The 23,699-nt window shown below is 45.6% G+C and overlaps 25 non-coding genes across 25 annotated transcripts; all 25 read left to right on the forward strand.

Annotated features, from left to right (window-relative positions):
• The first annotated feature begins 8 nt into the window (after positions 1-8).
• Positions 9-90, forward strand: trnas-uga (transfer RNA serine (anticodon UGA)). Its single transcript has one exon. It is a non-coding gene; the product is annotated as a tRNA-Ser (tRNA).
• Positions 91-1,114: 1,024 nt separating this feature from the next.
• On the forward strand, positions 1,115-1,196 carry trnas-uga (transfer RNA serine (anticodon UGA)). The gene has a single exon. It is a non-coding gene; the product is annotated as a tRNA-Ser (tRNA).
• Positions 1,197-1,621: 425 nt separating this feature from the next.
• trnas-uga (transfer RNA serine (anticodon UGA)) lies at positions 1,622-1,703 on the forward strand. Its single transcript has one exon. It is a non-coding gene; the product is annotated as a tRNA-Ser (tRNA).
• Positions 1,704-2,727: 1,024 nt separating this feature from the next.
• trnas-cga (transfer RNA serine (anticodon CGA)) lies at positions 2,728-2,809 on the forward strand. The gene has a single exon. It is a non-coding gene; the product is annotated as a tRNA-Ser (tRNA).
• Positions 2,810-3,217: 408 nt separating this feature from the next.
• On the forward strand, positions 3,218-3,299 carry trnas-uga (transfer RNA serine (anticodon UGA)). The gene has a single exon. It is a non-coding gene; the product is annotated as a tRNA-Ser (tRNA).
• Positions 3,300-4,400: 1,101 nt separating this feature from the next.
• Positions 4,401-4,482, forward strand: trnas-uga (transfer RNA serine (anticodon UGA)). Its single transcript has one exon. It is a non-coding gene; the product is annotated as a tRNA-Ser (tRNA).
• Positions 4,483-5,506: 1,024 nt separating this feature from the next.
• trnas-cga (transfer RNA serine (anticodon CGA)) lies at positions 5,507-5,588 on the forward strand. The gene has a single exon. It is a non-coding gene; the product is annotated as a tRNA-Ser (tRNA).
• A 408-nt stretch (positions 5,589-5,996) lies between these two features.
• Positions 5,997-6,078, forward strand: trnas-uga (transfer RNA serine (anticodon UGA)). The gene has a single exon. It is a non-coding gene; the product is annotated as a tRNA-Ser (tRNA).
• Positions 6,079-7,102: 1,024 nt separating this feature from the next.
• trnas-cga (transfer RNA serine (anticodon CGA)) lies at positions 7,103-7,184 on the forward strand. The gene has a single exon. It is a non-coding gene; the product is annotated as a tRNA-Ser (tRNA).
• Positions 7,185-11,372: 4,188 nt separating this feature from the next.
• On the forward strand, positions 11,373-11,454 carry trnas-cga (transfer RNA serine (anticodon CGA)). The gene has a single exon. It is a non-coding gene; the product is annotated as a tRNA-Ser (tRNA).
• Positions 11,455-11,861: 407 nt separating this feature from the next.
• trnas-uga (transfer RNA serine (anticodon UGA)) lies at positions 11,862-11,943 on the forward strand. The gene has a single exon. It is a non-coding gene; the product is annotated as a tRNA-Ser (tRNA).
• A 1,024-nt stretch (positions 11,944-12,967) lies between these two features.
• trnas-cga (transfer RNA serine (anticodon CGA)) lies at positions 12,968-13,049 on the forward strand. The gene has a single exon. It is a non-coding gene; the product is annotated as a tRNA-Ser (tRNA).
• Positions 13,050-13,457: 408 nt separating this feature from the next.
• trnas-uga (transfer RNA serine (anticodon UGA)) lies at positions 13,458-13,539 on the forward strand. Its single transcript has one exon. It is a non-coding gene; the product is annotated as a tRNA-Ser (tRNA).
• A 1,024-nt stretch (positions 13,540-14,563) lies between these two features.
• Positions 14,564-14,645, forward strand: trnas-cga (transfer RNA serine (anticodon CGA)). The gene has a single exon. It is a non-coding gene; the product is annotated as a tRNA-Ser (tRNA).
• A 409-nt stretch (positions 14,646-15,054) lies between these two features.
• trnas-uga (transfer RNA serine (anticodon UGA)) lies at positions 15,055-15,136 on the forward strand. Its single transcript has one exon. It is a non-coding gene; the product is annotated as a tRNA-Ser (tRNA).
• Positions 15,137-16,160: 1,024 nt separating this feature from the next.
• Positions 16,161-16,242, forward strand: trnas-cga (transfer RNA serine (anticodon CGA)). Its single transcript has one exon. It is a non-coding gene; the product is annotated as a tRNA-Ser (tRNA).
• Positions 16,243-16,650: 408 nt separating this feature from the next.
• Positions 16,651-16,732, forward strand: trnas-uga (transfer RNA serine (anticodon UGA)). Its single transcript has one exon. It is a non-coding gene; the product is annotated as a tRNA-Ser (tRNA).
• A 1,024-nt stretch (positions 16,733-17,756) lies between these two features.
• On the forward strand, positions 17,757-17,838 carry trnas-cga (transfer RNA serine (anticodon CGA)). The gene has a single exon. It is a non-coding gene; the product is annotated as a tRNA-Ser (tRNA).
• A 408-nt stretch (positions 17,839-18,246) lies between these two features.
• Positions 18,247-18,328, forward strand: trnas-uga (transfer RNA serine (anticodon UGA)). The gene has a single exon. It is a non-coding gene; the product is annotated as a tRNA-Ser (tRNA).
• Positions 18,329-19,377: 1,049 nt separating this feature from the next.
• Positions 19,378-19,459, forward strand: trnas-cga (transfer RNA serine (anticodon CGA)). The gene has a single exon. It is a non-coding gene; the product is annotated as a tRNA-Ser (tRNA).
• A 409-nt stretch (positions 19,460-19,868) lies between these two features.
• trnas-uga (transfer RNA serine (anticodon UGA)) lies at positions 19,869-19,950 on the forward strand. The gene has a single exon. It is a non-coding gene; the product is annotated as a tRNA-Ser (tRNA).
• A 1,024-nt stretch (positions 19,951-20,974) lies between these two features.
• trnas-cga (transfer RNA serine (anticodon CGA)) lies at positions 20,975-21,056 on the forward strand. The gene has a single exon. It is a non-coding gene; the product is annotated as a tRNA-Ser (tRNA).
• A 408-nt stretch (positions 21,057-21,464) lies between these two features.
• trnas-uga (transfer RNA serine (anticodon UGA)) lies at positions 21,465-21,546 on the forward strand. Its single transcript has one exon. It is a non-coding gene; the product is annotated as a tRNA-Ser (tRNA).
• A 1,024-nt stretch (positions 21,547-22,570) lies between these two features.
• Positions 22,571-22,652, forward strand: trnas-cga (transfer RNA serine (anticodon CGA)). Its single transcript has one exon. It is a non-coding gene; the product is annotated as a tRNA-Ser (tRNA).
• Positions 22,653-23,060: 408 nt separating this feature from the next.
• Positions 23,061-23,142, forward strand: trnas-uga (transfer RNA serine (anticodon UGA)). Its single transcript has one exon. It is a non-coding gene; the product is annotated as a tRNA-Ser (tRNA).
• Positions 23,143-23,699: the final 557 nt, after the last annotated feature.

The raw sequence follows: 23,699 nt of genomic DNA on the forward strand, positions 1-23,699 counted from the left end.
CCCAGGTGGCTGCGATGGCCGAGTGGTTAAGGCGTTGGACTTGAAATCCAATGGGGTTTCCCCGCGCAGGTTCGAATCCTGCTCGCAGCGAACAGGGAAATTTTGACATTCTACCTGTGCATTTAAGTTGCTACCTGCGAAACAACACCCTGTTCCAAAAATACAAGATAGAATAGAAGGTTTATCTAGATGGCAGAAAGACATCAAGTTAGACTTAAGCCAGGTCTATCTACTGACTGGACTAAATGAGGAATCTTGAGAAAGTTCATGACAGCAAAAATTCTTGTAGGGGACTCTTCCCATATTCAAGACCATCTTCAGGCGTGAGCTCCAGTCCACATATTTTCCAGTGCACTATGGAGGGTGTGATGGGACTGCATTCACTGCCAACAAAAGTCAAAGCATCTGAGCTTAAATCCTACTCAAGACTGTCGTACGTTTACAATAGGATGTGGATCCGTCAATGCGCCTACTCTCTGAGGACATGAGCAGGAAACAGCTTTCAAGCACGCTAAGGAACTTCTGCAATCCAGCAGGGTGTTAGTGCCCTAGGATGAAAACTAGAAACTGATCCTGTATTGTGATGCCTCAACATACGGTGGTGGAGCAGGACCAGCTCGTCGCGTTCCAGGGCTAGGAGAGCAAACGACAGGGTTTTCATCACGCATGATTTCATCTGCAGAGCCGAACTCTTTTCAGTCCAAGGCAAATTAGTGGTGGGAACCTCCGAGTACAGCAGAAGCAAAAAATTTAAACCAAGTTCATACCACGGTTAATAAAGCACATCACTGGGCCAGGTTCCCACAGTGTTTGCTAGGAAAAAATTTCTCATTGTCAAACAACACCTGGATCATGCTTTCAGCAGTCATAATGGGGATCTGCCAGAACCGATACCAGCCTTCATACATACAGTCTTGTGTAGAACTTATCATGGAAGGGTGCCTGATGGCTTAACCAGTAAGGAGCTGTGATGATCTCAAGGACATAGAAGCCCAACAGAGCACATGAAGATCTTCACAAAGTTAAGAAGAATTTTGAGCAGAATGTTAGAAAGAGTTTTTCTTTTACAAGTTTGGTGGTTCGACAACATTTAGGTACGCCGCGTCCCACCGGAGCTGTGATGGCCGAGAGGTTAAGGCGTTGGACTTGAAATCCAATGAGGTTTCCCCGCGCAGGTTCGAACCCTGCTCGCAGCGAGGTTTTTAACGTATGTCTAGATAAACACCATTCTCTCTCACAGCCAGCTCAACAGTTACCACTTGTACCCTGGAGCAGTTCTACAAAGGCCTACCTCTACAGAGCTGGACCTCTACAGAGCTGGACCTCAGCAGTAACCTGGGTAAAGATCCAGCATAAACCCACGAACTGCTCTACATTCAGGGCTGAAACCCTTCTAGCGAAGCAGAGGACGTTACAAGGGAGGAGACAGATCGTTGCTTAGAAAATACCACAAGACCTCTCGCAATAAACAATCCAAGTATGTACAGTAGATGGTTAAAAAAAACAGCCTGCAGAAACCCAATCAGCCATAAATTAAATGAGTGAATAGTAGACGGTAATTAATGCAGTCTATTGAATATGGAGCGGGAAAACAGTTCATATGAATATCACACCCCAGGTGACTGCGATGGCCGAGTGGTTAAGGCGTTGGACTTGAAATCCAATGGGGTTTCCCCGCGCAGGTTCGAATCCTGCTCGCAGCGAACAGGGAAATTTTTACATTCTACCTGTGCATTTAAGTTGCTACCTGCGAAACAACACCCTGTTCCAAAAATACAAGATAGAATAGAAGGTTTATCTAGATGGCAGAAAGACATCAAGTTAGACTTGAGCCAGGTCTATCTACTGACTGGACTAAATGAGGAATCTTGAGAAAGTTCATGACAGCAAAGATTCTTGTAGGGGACTCTTCCCATATTCAAGACCATCTTCAGGCGTGAGCTCCAGTCCACATATTTTCCAGTGCACTATGGAGGGTGTGATGGGACTGCATTCACTGCCAACAAAAGTCAAAGCATCTGAGCTTAAATCCTACTCAAGACTGTCGTACGTTTACAATAGGATGTGGATCCGTCAATGCGCCTACTCTCTGAGGACATGAGCAGGAAACAGCTTTCAAGCACGCTAAGGAACTTCTGCAATCCAGCAGGGTGTTAGTGCCCTAGGATGAAAACTAGAAACTGATCCTGTATTGTGATGCCTCAACATACGGTGGTGGAGCAGGACCAGCTCGTCGCGTTCCAGGGCTAGGAGAGCAAACGACAGGGTTTTCTTCACGCATGATTTCATCTGCAGAGCCGAACTCTTTTCAGTCCAAGGCAAATTAGTGGTGGGAACCTCCGAGTACAGCAGAAGCAAAAAATTTAAACCAAGTTCATACCACGGTTAATAAAGCACATCACTGGGCCAGGTTCCCACAGTGTTTGCTAGGAAAAAATTTCTCATTGTCAAACAACACCTGGATCATGCTTTCAGCAGTCATAATGGGGATCTGCCAGAACCGATACCAGCCTTCATACATACAGTCTTGTGTAGAACTTATCATGGAAGGGTGCCTGATGGCTTAACCAGTAAGGAGCTGTGATGATCTCAAGGACATAGAAGCCCAACAGAGCACATGAAGATCTTCACAAAGTTAAGAAGAATTTTGAGCAGAATGTTAGAAAGAGTTTTTCTTTTACAAGTTTGGTGGTTCGACAACATTTAGGTACGCCGCGTCCCACCGGAGCTGTGATGGCCGAGAGGTTAAGGCGTTGGACTCGAAATCCAATGGGGTTTCCCCGCGCAGGTTCGAACCCTGCTCGCAGCGAGGTTTTACCGTATGTCTAGATAAACACCATTCTCTCTCACAGCCAGCTCAACAGTTACCACTTGTACCCTGGAGCAGTTCTACAAAGGCCTACCTCTACAGAGCTGGACCTCAGCAGTAACATGGGTAAAGATCCAGCATAAACCCACGAACTGCTCTACGTTCAGGGCTGAAACCCTTCTAGCGAAGCAGAGGACGTTACAAGGGAGGAGACAGAGCGTTGCTTAGAAAATACCACAAGACCTCTCGCAATAAACAATCCAAGTATGTACAGTAGATGGTTAAAAAAAACAGCCTGCAGAAACCCAATCAGCCATAAATTAAATGAGTGAATAGTAGACGGTAATTAATGCATTCTATTGAATATGGAGCGGGAAAACAGTTCATATGAACACCACACCCCAGGTGGCTGCGATGGCCGAGTGGTTAAGGCGTTGGACTTGAAATCCAATGGGGTTTCCCCGCGCAGGTTCGAACCCTGCTTGCAGCGACCAGGGAAATTTTGACATTCTACCTGTGCATTCAAGTTGCTACCTGCGAAACAACACCCTGTTCCAAAAATACAAGATAGAATAGAAGGTTTATCTAGATGGCAGAAAGACATCAAGTTAAACTTGAGCCAGGTCTATCTACTGACTGGACTAAATGAGGAATCTTGAGAAAGTTCATGACAGCAAAAATTCTTGTAGGGGACTCTTCCCATATTCAAGACCACCTTCATGCGTGAGCTCCAGTCCACCTATGTTCCAGTGCACTATGGAGGGTGTGATGGGACTGCATCCACTGCCAACAAAAGTCAAAGCAGCTGAGCTTAAATCCTACTCAAGACTGTCGTACGTTTACAATAGGATGTGGATCCGTCAATGCGCCTACTCTCTGAGGACATGAGCAGGAAACAGCTTTCAAGCACGCTAAGGAACTTCTGCAATCCAGCGGGGTGTTAGTGCCCTAGGATGAAAACTAGAAACTGATCCTGTACTGTGATGCCTCAACATACGGTGGTGGAGCAGGACTAGCTCGTCGCGTTCCAGGGCTAGGAGAGCAAACGACAGGGTTTTCATCACGCATGATTTCATCTGCAGAGCCGAACTCTTTTCAGTCCAAGGCAAATTAGTGGTGGGAACCTCCGAGTACAGCAGAAGCAAAAAATTTCAACCAAGTTCATACCACGGTTAATAAAGCACATCACTGGGCCAGGTTCCCACAGTGTTTGCTAGGAAAAAATTTCTCATTGTCAAACAACACCTGGATCATGCTTTCAGCAGTCATAATGGGGATCTGCCAGAACCGATACCAGCCTTCATACATACAGTCTTGTGTAGAACTTATCACGAACTGCTCTACGTTCAGAGCTGAAACCCTTCTAGCGAAGCAGAGGACGTTACAAGGGAGGAGACAGAGCGTTGCTTAGAAAATACCACAAGACCTCTCGCAATAAACAATCCAAGTATGTACAGTAGATGGTTAAAAAAAACAGCCTGCAGAAACCCAATCAGCCATAAATTAAATGAGTAAATAGTAGACAGTACTTAATGCATTCTATTGAATATGGAGCGGGAAAACAGTTCATATGAACACCACACCCCAGGTGGCTGCGATGGCCGAGTGGTTAAGGCGTTGGACTTGAAATCCAATGGGGTTTCCCCGCGCAGGTTCGAACCCTGCTCGCAGCGACCAGGGAAATTTTGACATTCTACCCGTGCATTCAAGTTGCTACCTGCGAAACAACACCCTGTTCCAAAAATACAAGATAGAATAGAAGGTTTATCTAGATGGCAGAAAGACATCAAGTTAGACTTAAGTCAGGTCTATCTACTGACTGGACTAAATGAGAAATCTTGAGAAAGTTCATGACAGCAAAAATTCTTGTAGGGGACTCTTCCCATATTCAAGACCATCTTCAGGCGTGAGCTCCAGTCCACCTATTTTCCAGTGCACTATGGAGGGTGTGATGGGACTGCATCCACTGCCAACAAAAGTCAAAGCAGCTGAGCTTAAATCCTACTCAAGACTGTCGTACGTTTACAATAGGATGTGGATCCGTCAATGCGCCTACTCTCTGAGGACATGAGCAGGAAACAGCTTTCAAGCACGCTAAGGAACTTCTGCAATCCAGCAGGGTGTTAGTGCCCTAGGATGAAAACTAGAAACTGATCCTGTACTGTGATGCCTCAACATACGGTGGTGGAGCAGGACTAGCTCGTCGCGTTCCAGGGCTAGGAGAGCAAACGACAGGGTTTTCATCACGCATGATTTCATCTGCAGAGCCGAACTCTTTTCAGTCCAAGGCAAATTAGTGGTGGGAACCTCCGAGTACAGCAGAAGCAAAAAATTTAAACCAAGTTCATACCACGGTTAATAAAGCACATCACTGGGCCAGGTTCCCACAGTGTTTGCTAGGAAAAAATTTCTCATTGTCAAACAACACCTGGATCATGCTTTCAGCAGTCATAATGGGGATCTGCCAGAACCGATACCAGCCTTCATACATACAGTCTTGTGTAGAACTTATCATGGAAGGGTGCCTGATGGCTTAACCAGTAAGGAGCTGTGATGATCTCAAGGACATAGAAGCCCAACAGAGCACATGAAGATCTTCACAAAGTAAAGAAGAATTTTGAGCAGAATGTTAGAAAGAGTTTTTCTTTTACAAGTTTGGTGGTTCGACAACATTTAGGTATGCCGCGTCCCACCGGAGCTGTGATGGCCGAGAGGTTAAGGCGTTGGACTCGAAATCCAATGGGGTTTCCCCGCGCAGGTTCGAACCCTGCTCGCAGCGAGGTTTTACCGTATGTCTAGATAAACACCATTCTCTCTCACAGCCAGCTCAACAGTTACCGCTTGTACCCTGGAGCAGTTCTACAAAGGCCTACCTCTACAGAGCTGGACCTCAGCAGTAACATGGGTAAAGATCCAGCATAAACCCACGAACTGCTCTACGTTCAGGGCTGAAACCCTTCTAGCGAAGCAGAGGACGTTACAAGGGAGGAGACAGAGCGTTGCTTAGAAAATACCACAAGACCTCTCGCAATAAACAATCCAAGTATGTACAGTAGATGGTTAAAAAAAACAGCCTGCAGAAACCCAATCAGCCATAAATTAAATGAGTAAATAGTAGACGGTAATTAATGCATTCTATTGAATATGGAGCGGGAAAACAGTTCATATGAACACCACACCCCAGGTGGCTGCGATGGCCGAGTGGTTAAGGCGTTGGACTTGAAATCCAATGGGGTTTCCCCGCGCAGGTTCGAACCCTGCTCGCAGCGAACAGGGAAATTTTGACATTCTACCTGTGCATTCAAGTTGCTACCTGCGAAACAACACCCTGTTCCAAAAATACAAGATAGAATAGAAGGTTTATCTAGATGGCAGAAAGACATCAAGTTAGACTTGAGCCAGGTCTATCTACTGACTTGACTAAATGAGGAATCTTGAGAAAGTTCATGACAGCAAAAATTCTTGTAGGGGACTCTTCCCATATTCAAGACCACCTTCAGGCGTGAGCTCCAGTCCACCTATTTTCCAGTGCACTATGGAGGGTGTGATGGGACTGCATCCAGTGCCAACAAAAGTCAAAGCAGCTGAGCTTAAATCCTACTCAAGACTGTCGTACGTTTACAATAGGATGTGGATCCGTCAATGCGCCTACTCTCTGAGGACATGAGCAGGAAACAGCTTTCAAGCACGCTAAGGAACTTCTGCAATCCAGCAGGGTGTTAGTGCCCTAGGATGAAAACTAGAAACTGATCCTGTACTGTGATGCCTCAACATACGGTGGTGGAGCAGGACTAGCTCGTCGCGTTCCAGGGCTAGGAGAGCAAACGACAGGGTTTTCATCACGCATGATTTCATCTGCAGAGCCGAACTCTTTTCAGTCCAAGGCAAATTAGTGGTGGGAACCTCCGAGTACAGCAGAAGCAAAAAATTTAAACCAAGTTCATACCACGGTTAATAAAGCACATCACTGGGCCAGGTTCCCACAGTGTTTGCTAGGAAAAAATTTCTCATTGTCAAACAACACCTGGATCATGCTTTCAGCAGTCATAATGGGGATCTGCCAGAACCGATACCAGCCTTCATACATACAGTCTTGTGTAGAACTTATCATGGAAGGGTGCGTGATGGCTTAACCAGTAAGGAGCTGTGATGATCTCAAGGACATAGAAGCCCAACAGAGCACATGAAGATCTTCACAAAGTAAAGAAGAATTTTGAGCAGAATGTTAGAAAGAGTTTTTCTTTTACAAGTTTGGTGGTTCGACAACATTTAGGTACGCCGCGTACCACCGGAGCTGTGATGGCCGCGAGGTTAAGGCGTTGGACTCGAAATCCAATGGGGTTTCCCCGCGCAGGTTCGAACCCTGCTCGCAGCGAGGTTTTACCGTATGTCTAGATAAACACCATTCTCTCTCACAGCCAGCTCAACAGTTACCGCTTGTACCCTGGAGCAGTTCTACAAAGGCCTACCTCTACAGAGCTGGACCTCAGCAGTAACATGGGTAAAGATCCAGCATAAACCCACGAACTGCTCTACATTCAGGGCTGAAACCCTTCTAGCGAAGCAGAGGACGTTACAAGGGAGGAGACAGAGCGTTGCTTAGAAAATACCACAAGACCTCTCGCAATAAACAATCCAAGTATGTACAGTAGATGGTTAAAAAAAAACAGCCTGCAGAAACCCAATCAGCCATAAATTAAATGAGTGAATAGTAGACGGTAATTAATGCATTCTATTGAATATGGAGCGGGAAAACAGTTCATATGAACACCACGCCCCAGGTGGCTGCGATGGCCGAGTGGTTAAGGCGTTGGACTTGAAATTCAATTCAATTCAATTTTATTTGTATAGCGCTTTTAGCAATTTTTCTTTGCCGCAAAGCAGCTTTACATAGTCAAAAGAATTATTTAGGTTTGTATGAAATGTGAATTTGTATGAATCAAAATGGTCAGTTTGTCCCTGGTGAGCAAGCCGAGGGCGACAGTGGCAAGGAAAAACTCCCTGAGATGGTAAGAGGAAGAAACCTTGAGAGGAACCAGACTCAACAGGGAACCCATCCTCATTTGGGTGAAACAAGAAGCAGTAAATGATCTGCATATATACAGTGTGTAGGGTGGGAGGCAGTTCAGCTAAAATAGCTGATGTTAATTGATGTTAATATGGAGTCCAGGTAGTTATTGAAGACCCAGGTAGACTTGTAAGAAGTTCCAGTCATGAACTATCGAACTGTCAAGTCCCCAGAGAAACAGTTGCCAACACCAGTCAAGGCCAGAACCATTTTCTAGGTAGAGAGAATCATTCCCAGACACCAGACGCATCCCAGAGAGACACACGGGGCATCCATGTGACGAGATCTTCAGCCAGAAGCGGGGCACCAGGATGGGTCAGACAGGTCCGGAGGGCAGAGGGAGTCTGGATCACTGGCAGCTCAGGAACGACATGTGTAGCTCGACAGAGAGAGAGAGAAAGAGTGAAAGGGGGGGACAGGAGGAGAGAGGAAAAAGAAAGAGGGGGGGAAAGAGAAGAAGAGGAGAGATGGCAGTTAGGTATGGTCACAGTCACACAATGTATAATGTGAATGTATATTAACTGTAGCGTGCAAGCAGAGACTCCGGCAGGACTAACTATGACAGCATAACTAAAAGGGAGAGCCAGAAGGAAACACAAACATGAGGGCTTCCTGACATGTAAAGCAAACAATCACCTCACCGTCAGCAAACCTGAGTGATCAATTAGAGTGAGGAAGACAGCATCCAAACATACCAGTTCACCATAATACTCTACGTCCATGAGTCCCCCAGATCTGCTCCTTTACCTATGGCAAATCTATTTATAAGAATGCTCGGCTAAATAAATAGGTTTTTAGCCTGGACTTAAACACTGAGACTGTGTCTGAGTCCCGAACACTATTTGGAAGACTATTCCATAACTTTGGGGCTTTGTAAGAAAAAGCTCTGCCCCCAGCTGTATTTTTCATAATACGCGGTACTGACAAGCAGCCTGCATCCTTTGATCGAAGTAGGCGTGGCGGATCGTAAGACACTAGCAGTTCGCTCAGGTACTGCGGCGCGAGACCATTTAATGCTTTATATGTCAAAAGTAGTATTTTAAAATCAATGCGAAATTTCACAGGGAGCCAATGGAGTGAAGATAAGATAGGGGTGATGTGCTCATATCTTCTGGTTCTGGTGAGGACTCTCGCTGCTGCATTCTGGACTAGCTGAAGCTTATTTATGCATCTAGCTGAACAACCAGACAGTAAGGCATTACAATAGTCCAACCTAGAGGTGATAAAAGCATGAACTAGTTTTTCTGCGTCGTTTAGCGACAATAAATTTCTTATTCTGGCAATATTTCTGAGGTGAAAGAATGCTATCCTGGTAATATTATCTACATGTGCTTCAAATGAAAGGCTGGAATCAATAATCACACCAAGGTCTTTCACTGTTGCATTTGATGGAACAGAAAGGCCATCTAAAGTTACGGTATGATCTAAAATTTTACTCCTAGCTGTATGCGGTCCTATGACTAGAACTTCTGTCTTATCCGGATTTAGCAGAAGGAAGTTAGTTAGCATCCAATTTCTTATGTCCTGCACACATTGCTCAATTTTAGTAAGCTGTTTTTTCTCATCAGGTTTTGCTGAGACATATAACTGTGTATCATCAGCATAACAATGAAAACTAATACCATGCTTACGGATTATGTTGCCCAGAGGAAGCATGTAAAGGGAAAAAAGCAGTGGACCTAAAACTGAACCCTGCGGAACGCCAAACTCCACTAGAGAACATGCAGAATAATCACCATTTAAGTCTACATACTGATAACGATGGGTCAGATAGGATCTGAGCCAGGAGAGGGCTGTACCCTTAATTCCCACTACATTTTCTAATCTGTGAAGAAGAATAGCGTGATCAACAGTGTCAAAAGCTGCACTGAGGTCAAGTAATACAAGCATAGTTACACAACCCTGATCAGAGGCCAATAGAATGTCGTTTACTACTTTAACGAGCGCCGTCTCTGTACTGTGATGAGGCCTAAATCCTGACTGATACAGTTCATGTATGCCATTCCTATGTATATATGAGCATAGCTGCTCCGCTACTATCTTTTCCAGGATCTTAGAGATAAAGGGGAGGTTTGATATTGGTCTGTAACTGGACAGCTGACAGGGGTCGAGGTCAGGTTTCTTACTTATTGGTTTGATAACTGCTAATTTAAAAGATTTTGGAACATATCCAATGCTGAGTGAAGAATTAATTATTCTCAACAGGGGTTCTATTATTGCTGGTACTATCTGTTTAAGAAAATGTGTCGGTACAGGATCTAATATACAGGTTGATGAATTTGAAGAAGAGATGAGTGAAATTAGTTCATTCTCTTCAAGGGGAGTAAAGTATTCTAGGTTCTGGTCTGACATGGCTAGATTAACATCTGCATCAATTACATTGTTCGGTTTCAAAACCTCAATTTTATGCCAAACCGCAATTTTAAATCCAATGGGGTTTCCCCGCGCAGGTTCGAACCCTGCTCGCAGCGAACAGGGAAATTTTGACATTCTACCTGTGCATTCAAGTTGCTACCTGCGAAACAACACCCTGTTCCAAAAATACAAGAAAGAATAGAAGGTTTATCTAGATGGCAGAAAGACATCAAGTTAGACTTAAGCCAGGTCTATCTACTGACTGGACTAAATGAGAAATCTTGAGAAAGTTCATGACAGCAAAAATTCTTGTAGGGGACTCTTCCCATATTCAAGACCATCTTCAGGCGTGAGCTCCAGTCCACCTATTTTCCAGTGCACTATGGAGGGTGTGATGGGACTGCATCCACTGCCAACAAAAGTCAAAGCAGCTGAGCTTAAATCCTACTCAAGACTGTCGTACGTTTACAATAGGATGTGGATCCGTCAATGCGCCTACTCTCTGAGGACATGAGCAGGAAACAGCTTTCAAGCACGCTAAGGAACTTCTGCAATCCAGCAGGGTGTTAGTGCCCTAGGATGAAAACTAGAAACTGATCCTGTACTGTGATGCCTCAACATACGGTGGTGGAGCAGGACTAGCTCGTCGCGTTCCAGGGCTAGGAGAGCAAACGACAGGGTTTTCATCACGCATGATTTCATCTGCAGAGCCGAACTCTTTTCAGTCCAAGGCAAATTAGTGGTGGGAACCTCCGAGTACAGCAGAAGCAAAAAATTTAAACCAAGTTCATACCACGGTTAATAAAGCACATCACTGGGCCAGGTTCCCACAGTGTTTGCTAGGAAAAAATTTCTCATTGTCAAACAACACCTGGATCATGCTTTCAGCAGTCATAATGGGGATCTGCCAGAACCGATACCAGCCTTCATACATACAGTCTTGTGTAGAACTTATCATGGAAGGGTGCCTGATGGCTTAACCAGTAAGGAGCTGTGATGATCTCAAGGACATAGAAGCCCAACAGAGCACATGAAGATCTTCACAAAGTAAAGAAGAATTTTGAGCAGAATGTTAGAAAGAGTTTTTCTTTTACAAGTTTGGTGGTTCGACAACATTTAGGTACGCCGTGTCCCACCGGAGCTGTGATGGCCGAGAGGTTAAGGCGTTGGACTCGAAATCCAATGGGGTTTCCCCGCGCAGGTTCGAACCCTGCTCGCAGCGAGGTTTTACCGTATGTCTAGATAAACACCATTCTCTCTCACAGCCAGCTCAACAGTTACCGCTTGTACCCTGGAGCAGTTCTACAAAGGCCTACCTCTACAGAGCTGGAAATCAGCAGTAACATGGGTAAAGCTCCAGCATAAACCCACGAACTGCTCTACATTCAGGGCTGAAACCCTTCTAGCGAAGCAGAGGACGTTACAAGGGAGGAGACAGAGCGTTGCTTAGAAAATACCACAAGACCTCTCGCAATAAACAATCCAAGTATGTACAGTAGATGGTTAAAAAAACAGCCTGCAGAAACCCAATCAGCCATAAATTAAATGAGTGAATAGTAGACAGTACTTAATGCATTCTATTGAATATGGAGCGGGAAAACAGTTCATATGAACACCACACCCCAGGTGGCTGCGATGGCCGAGTGGTTAAGGCGTTGGACTTGAAATCCAATGGGGTTTCCCCGCGCAGGTTCGAACCCTGCTCGCAGCGAACAGGGAAATTTTGACATTCTACCTGTGCATTCAAGTTGCTACCTGCGAAACAACACCCTGTTCCAAAAATACAAGATAGAATAGAAGGTTTATCTAGATGGCAGAAAGACATCAAGTTAGACTTGAGCCAGGTCTATCTACTGACTTGACTAAATGAGGAATCTTGAGAAAGTTCATGACAGCAAAAATTCTTGTAGGGGACTCTTCCCATATTCAAGACCACCTTCAGGCGTGAGCTCCAGTCCACCTATTTTCCAGTGCACTATGGAGGGTGTGATGGGACTGCATCCAGTGCCAACAAAAGTCAAAGCAGCTGAGCTTAAATCCTACTCAAGACTGTCGTACGTTTACAATAGGATGTGGATCCGTCAATGCGCCTACTCTCTGAGGACATGAGCAGGAAACAGCTTTCAAGCACGCTAAGGAACTTCTGCAATCCAGCAGGGTGTTAGTGCCCTAGGATGAAAACTAGAAACTGATCCTGTACTGTGATGCCTCAACATACGGTGGTGGAGCAGGACTAGCTCGTCGCGTTCCAGGGCTAGGAGAGCAAACGACAGGGTTTTCATCACGCATGATTTCATCTGCAGAGCCGAACTCTTTTCAGTCCAAGGCAAATTAGTGGTGGGAACCTCCGAGTACAGCAGAAGCAAAAAATTTAAACCAAGTTCATACCACGGTTAATAAAGCACATCACTGGGCCAGGTTCCCACAGTGTTTGCTAGGAAAAAATTTCTCATTGTCAAACAACACCTGGATCATGCTTTCAGCAGTCATAATGGGGATCTGCCAGAACCGATACCAGCCTTCATACATACAGTCTTGTGTAGAACTTATCATGGAAGGGTGCCTGATGGCTTAACCAGTAAGGAGCTGTGATGATCTCAAGGACATAGAAGCCCAACAGAGCACATGAAGATCTTCACAAAGTAAAGAAGAATTTTGAGCAGAATGTTAGAAAGAGTTTTTCTTTTACAAGTTTGGTGGTTCGACAACATTTAGGTATGCCGCGTCCCACCGGAGCTGTGATGGCCGAGAGGTTAAGGCGTTGGACTCGAAATCCAATGGGGTTTCCCCGCGCAGGTTCGAACCCTGCTCGCAGCGAGGTTTTACCGTATGTCTAGATAAACACCATTCTCTCTCACAGCCAGCTCAACAGTTACCGCTTGTACCCTGGAGCAGTTCTACAAAGGCCTACCTCTACAGAGCTGGACCTCAGCAGTAACATGGGTAAAGCTCCAGCATAAACCCACGAACTGCTCTACGTTCAGGGCTGAAACCCTTCTAGCGAAGCAGAGGACGTTACAAGGGAGGAGACAGAGCGTTGCTTAGAAAATACCACAAGACCTCTCGCAATAAACAATCCAAGTATGTACAGTAGATGGTTAAAAAAAACAGCCTGCAGAAACCCAATCAGCCATAAATTAAATGAGTAAATAGTAGACGGTAATTAATGCATTCTATTGAATATGGAGCGGGAAAACAGTTCATATGAACACCACACCCCAGGTGGCTGCGATGGCCGAGTGGTTAAGGCGTTGGACTTGAAATCCAATGGGGTTTCCCCGCGCAGGTTCGAACCCTGCTCGCAGCGAACAGGGAAATTTTGACATTCTACCTGTGCATTCAAGTTGCTACCTGCGAAACAACACCCTGTTCCAAAAATACAAGATAGAATAGAAGGTTTATCTAGATGGCAGAAAGACATCAAGTTAGACTTGAGCCAGGTCTATCTACTGACTTGACTAAATGAGGAATCTTGAGAAAGTTCATGACAGCAAAAATTCTTGTAGGGGACTCTTCCCATATTCAAGACCACCTTCAGGCGTGAGCTCCAGTCCACCTATTTTCCAGTGCACTATGGAGGGTGTGATGGGACTGCATCCAGTGCCAACAAAAGTCAAAGCAGCTGAGCTTAAATCCTACTCAAGACTGTCGTACGTTTACAATAGGATGTGGATCCGTCAATGCGCCTACTCTCTGAGGACATGAGCAGGAAACAGCTTTCAAGCACGCTAAGGAACTTCTGCAATCCAGCAGGGTGTTAGTGCCCTAGGATGAAAACTAGAAACTGATCCTGTACTGTGATGCCTCAACATACGGTGGTGGAGCAGGACTAGCTCGTCGCGTTCCAGGGCTAGGAGAGCAAACGACAGGGTTTTCATCACGCATGATTTCATCTGCAGAGCCGAACTCTTTTCAGTCCAAGGCAAATTAGTGGTGGGAACCTCCGAGTACAGCAGAAGCAAAAAATTTCAACCAAGTTCATACCACGGTTAATAAAGCACATCACTGGGCCAGGTTCCCACAGTGTTTGCTAGGAAAAAATTTCTCATTGTCAAACAACACCTGGATCATGCTTTCAGCAGTCATAATGGGGATCTGCCAGAACCGATACCAGCCTTCATACATACAGTCTTGTGTAGAACTTATCATGGAAGGGTGCGTGATGGCTTAACCAGTAAGGAGCTGTGATGATCTCAAGGACATAGAAGCCCAACAGAGCACATGAAGATCTTCACAAAGTAAAGAAGAATTTTGAGCAGAATGTTAGAAAGAGTTTTTCTTTTACAAGTTTGGTGGTTCGACAACATTTAGGTACGCCGCGTACCACCGGAGCTGTGATGGCCGCGAGGTTAAGGCGTTGGACTCGAAATCCAATGGGGTTTCCCCGCGCAGGTTCGAACCCTGCTCGCAGCGAGGTTTTACCATATGTCTAGATAAACACCATTCTCTCTCACAGCCAGCTCAACAGTTACCGCTTGTACCCTGGAGCAGTTCTACAAAGGCCTACCTCTACAGAGCTGGACCTCAGCAGTAACATGGGTAAAGATCCAGCATAAACCCACGAACTGCTCTACATTCAGGGCTGAAACCCTTCTAGCGAAGCAGAGGACGTTACAAGGAAGGAGACAGAGCGTTGCTTAGAAAATACCACAAGACCTCTCGCAATAAACAATCCAAGTATGTACAGTAGATGGTTAAAAAAAAACAGCCTGCAGAAACCCAATCAGCCATAAATTAAATGAGTGAATAGTAGACGGTAATTAATGCATTCTATTGAATATGGAGCGGGAAAACAGTTCATATGAACACCACGCCCCAGGTGGCTGCGATGGCCGAGTGGTTAAGGCGTTGGACTTGAAATCCAATGGGGTTTCCCCGCGCAGGTTCGAACCCTGCTCGCAGCGACCAGGGAAATTTTGACATTCTACCTGTGCATTCAAGTTGCTACCTGCGAAACAACACCCTGTTCCAAAAATACAAGATAGAATAGAAGGTTTATCTAGATGGCAGAAAGACATCAAGTTAGACTTAAGCCAGGTCTATCTACTGACTGGACTAAATGAGGAATCTTGAGAAAGTTCATGACAGCAAAAATTCTTGTAGGGGACTCTTCCCATATTCAAGACCATCTTCAGGCGTGAGCTCCAGTCCACCCATTTTCCAGTGCACTATGGAGGGTGTGATGGGACTGCATCCAGTGCCAACAAAAGTCAAAGCAGCTGAGCTTAAATCCTACTCAAGACTGTCGTACCTTTACAATAGGATGTGGATCCGTCAATGCGCCTACTCTCTGAGGACATGAGCAGGAAACAGCTTTCAAGCACGCTAAGGAACTTCTGCAATCCAGCAGGGTGTTAGTGCCCTAGGATGAAAACTAGAAACTGATCCTGTACTGTGATGCCTCAACATACGGTGGTGGAGCAGGACTAGCTCGTCGCGTTCCAGGGCTGGGAGAGCAAACGACAGGGTTTTCATCACGCATGATTTCATCTGCAGAGCCGAACTCTTTTCAGTCCAAGGCAAATTAGTGGTGGGAACCTCCGAGTACAGCAGAAGCAAAAAATTTAAACCAAGTTCATACCACGGTTAATAAAGCACATCACTGGGCCAGGTTCCCACAGTGTTTGCTAGGAAAAAATTTCTCATTGTCAAACAACACCTGGATCATGCTTTCAGCAGTCATAATGGGGATCTGCCAGAACCGATACCAGCCTTCATACATACAGTCTTGTGTAGAACTTATCATGGAAGGGTGCCTGATGGCTTAACCAGTAAGGAGCTGTGATGATCTCAAGGACATAGAAGCCCAACAGAGCACATGAAGATCTTCACAAAGTAAAGAAGAATTTTGAGCAGAATGTTAGAAAGAGTTTTTCTTTTACAAGTTTGGTGGTTCGACAACATTTAGGTACGCCGCGTCCCACCGGAGCTGTGATGGCCGAGAGGTTAAGGCGTTGGACTCGAAATCCAATGGGGTTTCCCCGCGCAGGTTCGAACCCTGCTCGCAGCGAGGTTTTACCGTATGTCTAGATAAACACCATTCTCTCTCACAGCCAGCTCAACAGTTACCGCTTGTACCCTGGAGCAGTTCTACAAAGGCCTACCTCTACAGAGCTGGACCTCAGCAGTAACATGGGTAAAGATCCAGCATAAACCTACAAACTGCTCTACATTCAGGGCTGAAACCTTTCTAGCGAAGCAGAGGACGTTACAAGGGAGGAGACAGAGCGTTGCTTAGAAAATACCACAAGACCTCTCGCAATAAACAATCCAAGTATGTACAGTAGATGGTTAAAAAAAACAGCCTGCAGAAACCCAATCAGCCATAAATTAAATGAGTAAATAGTAGATGGTAATTAATGCATTCTATTGAATATGAAGCGGGAAAACAGTTCATATGAACACCACACCCCAGGTGGCTGCGATGGCCGAGTGGTTAAGGCGTTGGACTTGAAATCCAATGGGGTTTCCCCGCGCAGGTTCGAACCCTGCTCGCAGCGAACAGGGAAATTTTGACATTCTACCTGTGCATTCAAGTTGCTACCTGCGAAACAACACCCTGTTCCAAAAATACAAGATAGAATAGAAGGTTTATCTAGATGGCAGAAAGACATCAAGTTAGACTTAAGCCAGGTCAATCTACTGACTGGACTAAATGAAAAATCTTGAGAAAGTTCATGACAGCAAAAATTCTTGTAGGGGACTCTTCCCATATTCAAGACCATCTTCAGGCGTGAGCTCCAGTCCACCTATTTTCCAGTGCACTATGGAGGGTGTGATGGGACTGCATCCACTGCCAACAAAAGTCAAAGCAGCTGAGCTTAAATCCTACTCAAGACTGTCGTACGTTTACAATAGGATGTGGATCCGTCAATGCGCCTACTCTCTGAGGACATGAGCAGGAAACAGCTTTCAAGCACGCTAAGGAACTTCTGCAATCCAGCAGGGTGTTAGTGCCCTAGGATGAAAACTAGAAACTGATCCTGTACTGTGATGCCTCAACATACGGTGGTGGAGCAGGACTAGCTCGTCGCGTTCCAGGGCTAGGAGAGCAAACGACAGGGTTTTCATCACGCATGATTTCATCTGCAGAGCCGAACTCTTTTCAGTCCAAGGCAAATTAGTGGTGGGAACCTCCGAGTACAGCAGAAGCAAAAAATTTAAACCAAGTTCATACCACGGTTAATAAAGCACATCACTGGGCCAGGTTCCCACAGTGTTTGCTAGGAAAAAATTTCTCATTGTCAAACAACACCTGGATCATGCTTTCAGCAGTCATAATGGGGATCTGCCAGAACCGATACCAGCCTTCATACATACAGTCTTGTGTAGAACTTATCATGGAAGGGTGCCTGATGGCTTAACCAGTAAGGAGCTGTGATGATCTCAAGGACATAGAAGCCCAACAGAGCACATGAAGATCTTCACAAAGTAAAGAAGAATTTTGAGCAGAATGTTAGAAAGAGTTTTTCTTTTACAAGTTTGGTGGTTCGACAACATTTAGGTACGCCGCGTCCCACCGGAGCTGTGATGGCCGAGAGGTTAAGGCGTTGGACTCGAAATCCAATGGGGTTTCCCCGCGCAGGTTCGAACCCTGCTCGCAGCGAGGTTTTACCGTATGTCTAGATAAACACCATTCTCTCTCACAGCCAGCTCAACAGTTACCGCTTGTACCCTGGAGCAGTTCTACAAAGGCCTACCTCTACAGAGCTGGACCTCAGCAGTAACATGGGTAAAGATCCAGCATAAACCCACGAACTGCTCTACATTCAGGGCTGAAACCCTTCTAGCAAAGCAGAGGACGTTACAAGGGAGGAGACAGAGCGTTGCTTAGAAAATACCACAAGACCTCTCGCAATAAACAATCCAAGTATGTACAGTAGATGGTTAAAAAAAACAGCCTGCAGAAACTCAATCAGCCATAAATTAAATGAGTGAATAGTAGACGGTATTTAATGCATTCTATTGAATATGGAGCGGGAAAACAGTTCATATGAACACCACACCCCAGGTGGCTGCGATGGCCGAGTGGTTAAGGCGTTGGACTTGAAATCCAATGGGGTTTCCCCGCGTAGGTTCGAACCCTGCTCGCAGCGAACAGGGAAATTTTGACATTCTACCTGTGCATTCAAGTTGCTACCTGCGAAACAACACCCTGTTCCAAAAATACAAGATAGAATAGAAGGTTTATCTAGATGGCAGAAAGACATCAAGTTAGACTTAAGCCAGGTCTATCTACTGACTGGACTAAATGAGGAATCTTGAGAAAGTTCATGACAGCAAAAATTCTTGTAGGGGACTCTTCCCATATTCAAGACCATCTTCAGGCGTGAGCTCCAGTCCACCCATTTTCCAGTGCACTATGGAGGGTGTGATGGGACTGCATCCCATCACAACCTTTTTGTTGGCATCCAGTGCCAACAAAAGTCAAAGCAGCTGAGCTTAAATCCTACTCAAGACTGTCGTACGTTTACAATAGGATGTGGATCCGTCAATGCGCCTACTCTCTGAGGACATGAGCAGGAAACAGCTTTCAAGCACGCTAAGAAACTTCTGCAATCCAGCAGGGTGTTAGTGCCCTAGGATGAAAACTAGAAACTGATCCTGTACTGTGATGCCTCAACATACGGTGGTGGAGCAGGACTAGCTCGTCGCGTTCCAGGGCTAGGAGAGCAAACGACAGGGTTTTCATCACGCATGATTTCATCTGCAGAGCCGAACTCTTTTCAGTCCAAGGCAAATTAGTGGTGGGAACCACAGAGTACAGCAGAAGCAAAAAATTTAAACCAAGTTCATACCACGGTTAATAAAGCACATCACTGGGCCAGGTTCCCACAGTGTTTGCTAGGAAAAAATTTCTCATTGTCAAACAACACCTGGATCATGCTTTCAGCAGTCATAATGGGGATCTGCCAGAACCGATACCAGCCTTCATACATACAGTCTTGTGTAGAACTTATCATGGAAGGGTGCGTGATGGCTTAACCAGTAAGGAGCTGTGATGATCTCAAGGACATAGAAGCCCAACAGAGCACATGAAGATCTTCACAAAGTAAAGAAGAATTTTGAGCAGAATGTTAGAAAGAGTTTTTCTTTTACAAGTTTGGTGGTTCGACAACATTTAGGTACGCCGCGTACCACCGGAGCTGTGATGGCCGCGAGGTTAAGGCGTTGGACTCGAAATCCAATGGGGTTTCCCCGCGCAGGTTCGAACCCTGCTCGCAGCGAGGTTTTACCGTATGTCTAGATAAACACCATTCTCTCTCACAGCCAGCTCAACAGTTACCGCTTGTACCCTGGAGCAGTTCTACAAAGGCCTACCTCTACAGAGCTGGACCTCAGCAGTAACATGGGTAAAGATCCAGCATAAACCCACGAACTGCTCTACATTCAGGGCTGAAACCCTTCTAGCGAAGCAGAGGACGTTACAAGGAAGGAGACAGAGCGTTGCTTAGAAAATACCACAAGACCTCTCGCAATAAACAATCCAAGTATGTACAGTAGATGGTTAAAAAAAAACAGCCTGCAGAAACCCAATCAGCCATAAATTAAATGAGTGAATAGTAGACGGTAATTAATGCATTCTATTGAATATGGAGCGGGAAAACAGTTCATATGAACACCACGCCCCAGGTGGCTGCGATGGCCGAGTGGTTAAGGCGTTGGACTTGAAATCCAATGGGGTTTCCCCGCGCAGGTTCGAACCCTGCTCGCAGCGACCAGGGAAATTTTGACATTCTACCTGTGCATTCAAGTTGCTACCTGTGAAACAACACCCTGTTCCAAAAATACAAGATAGAATAGAAGGTTTATCTAGATGGCAGAAAGACATCAAGTTAGACTTAAGCCAGGTCTATCTACTGACTGGACTAAATGAGGAATCTTGAGAAAGTTCATGACAGCAAAAATTCTTGTAGGGGACTCTTCCCATATTCAAGACCATCTTCAGGCGTGAGCTCCAGTCCACCCATTTTCCAGTGCACTATGGAGGGTGTGATGGGACTGCATCCAGTGCCAACAAAAGTCAAAGCAGCTGAGCTTAAATCCTACTCAAGACTGTCGTACCTTTACAATAGGATGTGGATCCGTCAATGCGCCTACTCTCTGAGGACATGAGCAGGAAACAGCTTTCAAGCACGCTAAGGAACTTCTGCAATCCAGCAGGGTGTTAGTGCCCTAGGATGAAAACTAGAAACTGATCCTGTACTGTGATGCCTCAACATACGGTGGTGGAGCAGGACTAGCTCGTCGCGTTCCAGGGCTGGGAGAGCAAACGACAGGGTTTTCATCACGCATGATTTCATCTGCAGAGCCGAACTCTTTTCAGTCCAAGGCAAATTAGTGGTGGGAACCTCCGAGTACAGCAGAAGCAAAAAATTTAAACCAAGTTCATACCACGGTTAATAAAGCACATCACTGGGCCAGGTTCCCACAGTGTTTGCTAGGAAAAAATTTCTCATTGTCAAACAACACCTGGATCATGCTTTCAGCAGTCATAATGGGGATCTGCCAGAACCGATACCAGCCTTCATACATACAGTCTTGTGTAGAACTTATCATGGAAGGGTGCCTGATGGCTTAACCAGTAAGGAGCTGTGATGATCTCAAGGACATAGAAGCCCAACAGAGCACATGAAGATCTTCACAAAGTAAAGAAGAATTTTGAGCAGAATGTTAGAAAGAGTTTTTCTTTTACAAGTTTGGTGGTTCGACAACATTTAGGTACGCCGCGTCCCACCGGAGCTGTGATGGCCGAGAGGTTAAGGCGTTGGACTCGAAATCCAATGGGGTTTCCCCGCGCAGGTTCGAACCCTGCTCGCAGCGAGGTTTTACCGTATGTCTAGATAAACACCATTCTCTCTCACAGCCAGCTCAACAGTTACCGCTTGTACCCTGGAGCAGTTCTACAAAGGCCTACCTCTACAGAGCTGGACCTCAGCAGTAACATGGGTAAAGATCCAGCATAAACCTACAAACTGCTCTACATTCAGGGCTGAAACCTTTCTAGCGAAGCAGAGGACGTTACAAGGGAGGAGACAGAGCGTTGCTTAGAAAATACCACAAGACCTCTCGCAATAAACAATCCAAGTATGTACAGTAGATGGTTAAAAAAAACAGCCTGCAGAAACCCAATCAGCCATAAATTAAATGAGTAAATAGTAGATGGTAATTAATGCATTCTATTGAATATGAAGCGGGAAAACAGTTCATATGAACACCACACCCCAGGTGGCTGCGATGGCCGAGTGGTTAAGGCGTTGGACTTGAAATCCAATGGGGTTTCCCCGCGCAGGTTCGAACCCTGCTCGCAGCGAACAGGGAAATTTTGACATTCTACCTGTGCATTCAAGTTGCTACCTGCGAAACAACACCCTGTTCCAAAAATACAAGATAGAATAGAAGGTTTATCTAGATGGCAGAAAGACATCAAGTTAGACTTAAGCCAGGTCAATCTACTGACTGGACTAAATGAAAAATCTTGAGAAAGTTCATGACAGCAAAAATTCTTGTAGGGGACTCTTCCCATATTCAAGACCATCTTCAGGCGTGAGCTCCAGTCCACCTATTTTCCAGTGCACTATGGAGGGTGTGATGGGACTGCATCCACTGCCAACAAAAGTCAAAGCAGCTGAGCTTAAATCCTACTCAAGACTGTCGTACGTTTACAATAGGATGTGGATCCGTCAATGCGCCTACTCTCTGAGGACATGAGCAGGAAACAGCTTTCAAGCACGCTAAGGAACTTCTGCAATCCAGCAGGGTGTTAGTGCCCTAGGATGAAAACTAGAAACTGATCCTGTACTGTGATGCCTCAACATACGGTGGTGGAGCAGGACTAGCTCGTCGCGTTCCAGGGCTAGGAGAGCAAACGACAGGGTTTTCATCACGCATGATTTCATCTGCAGAGCCGAACTCTTTTCAGTCCAAGGCAAATTAGTGGTGGGAACCTCCGAGTACAGCAGAAGCAAAAAATTTAAACCAAGTTCATACCACGGTTAATAAAGCACATCACTGGGCCAGGTTCCCACAGTGTTTGCTAGGAAAAAATTTCTCATTGTCAAACAACACCTGGATCATGCTTTCAGCAGTCATAATGGGGATCTGCCAGAACCGATACCAGCCTTCATACATACAGTCTTGTGTAGAACTTATCATGGAAGGGTGCCTGATGGCTTAACCAGTAAGGAGCTGTGATGATCTCAAGGACATAGAAGCCCAACAGAGCACATGAAGATCTTCACAAAGTAAAGAAGAATTTTGAGCAGAATGTTAGAAAGAGTTTTTCTTTTACAAGTTTGGTGATTCGACAACATTTAGGTACGCCGCGTCCCACCGGAGCTGTGATGGCCGAGAGGTTAAGGCGTTGGACTCGAAATCCAATGGGGTTTCCCCGCGCAGGTTCGAACCCTGCTCGCAGCGAGGTTTTACCGTATGTCTAGATAAACACCATTCTCTCTCACAGCCAGCTCAACAGTTACCGCTTGTACCCTGGAGCAGTTCTACAAAGGCCTACCTCTACAGAGCTGGACCTCAGCAGTAACATGGGTAAAGATCCAGCATAAACCCACGAACTGCTCTACATTCAGGGCTGAAACCCTTCTAGCAAAGCAGAGGACGTTACAAGGGAGGAGACAGAGCGTTGCTTAGAAAATACCACAAGACCTCTCGCAATAAACAATCCAAGTATGTACAGTAGATGGTTAAAAAAAACAGCCTGCAGAAACTCAATCAGCCATAAATTAAATGAGTGAATAGTAGACGGTATTTAATGCATTCTATTGAATATGGAGCGGGAAAACAGTTCATATGAACACCACACCCCAGGTGGCTGCGATGGCCGAGTGGTTAAGGCGTTGGACTTGAAATCCAATGGGGTTTCCCCGCGTAGGTTCGAACCCTGCTCGCAGCGAACAGGGAAATTTTGACATTCTACCTGTGCATTCAAGTTGCTACCTGCGAAACAACACCCTGTTCCAAAAATACAAGATAGAATAGAAGGTTTATCTAGATGGCAGAAAGACATCAAGTTAGACTTAAGCCAGGTCTATCTACTGACTGGACTAAATGAGGAATCTTGAGAAAGTTCATGACAGCAAAAATTCTTGTAGGGGACTCTTCCCATATTCAAGACCATCTTCAGGCGTGAGCTCCAGTCCACCCATTTTCCAGTGCACTATGGAGGGTGTGATGGGACTGCATCCCATCACAACCTTTTTGTTGGCATCCAGTGCCAACAAAAGTCAAAGCAGCTGAGCTTAAATCCTACTCAAGACTGTCGTACGTTTACAATAGGATGTGGATCCGTCAATGCGCCTACTCTCTGAGGACATGAGCAGGAAACAGCTTTCAAGCACGCTAAGAAACTTCTGCAATCCAGCAGGGTGTTAGTGCCCTAGGATGAAAACTAGAAACTGATCCTGTACTGTGATGCCTCAACATACGGTGGTGGAGCAGGACTAGCTCGTC

This window comes from Clarias gariepinus, chromosome 17 (assembly GCF_024256425.1).
Source record: "Clarias gariepinus isolate MV-2021 ecotype Netherlands chromosome 17, CGAR_prim_01v2, whole genome shotgun sequence".
NCBI classification, from domain to species: domain Eukaryota; kingdom Metazoa; phylum Chordata; class Actinopteri; order Siluriformes; family Clariidae; genus Clarias; species Clarias gariepinus.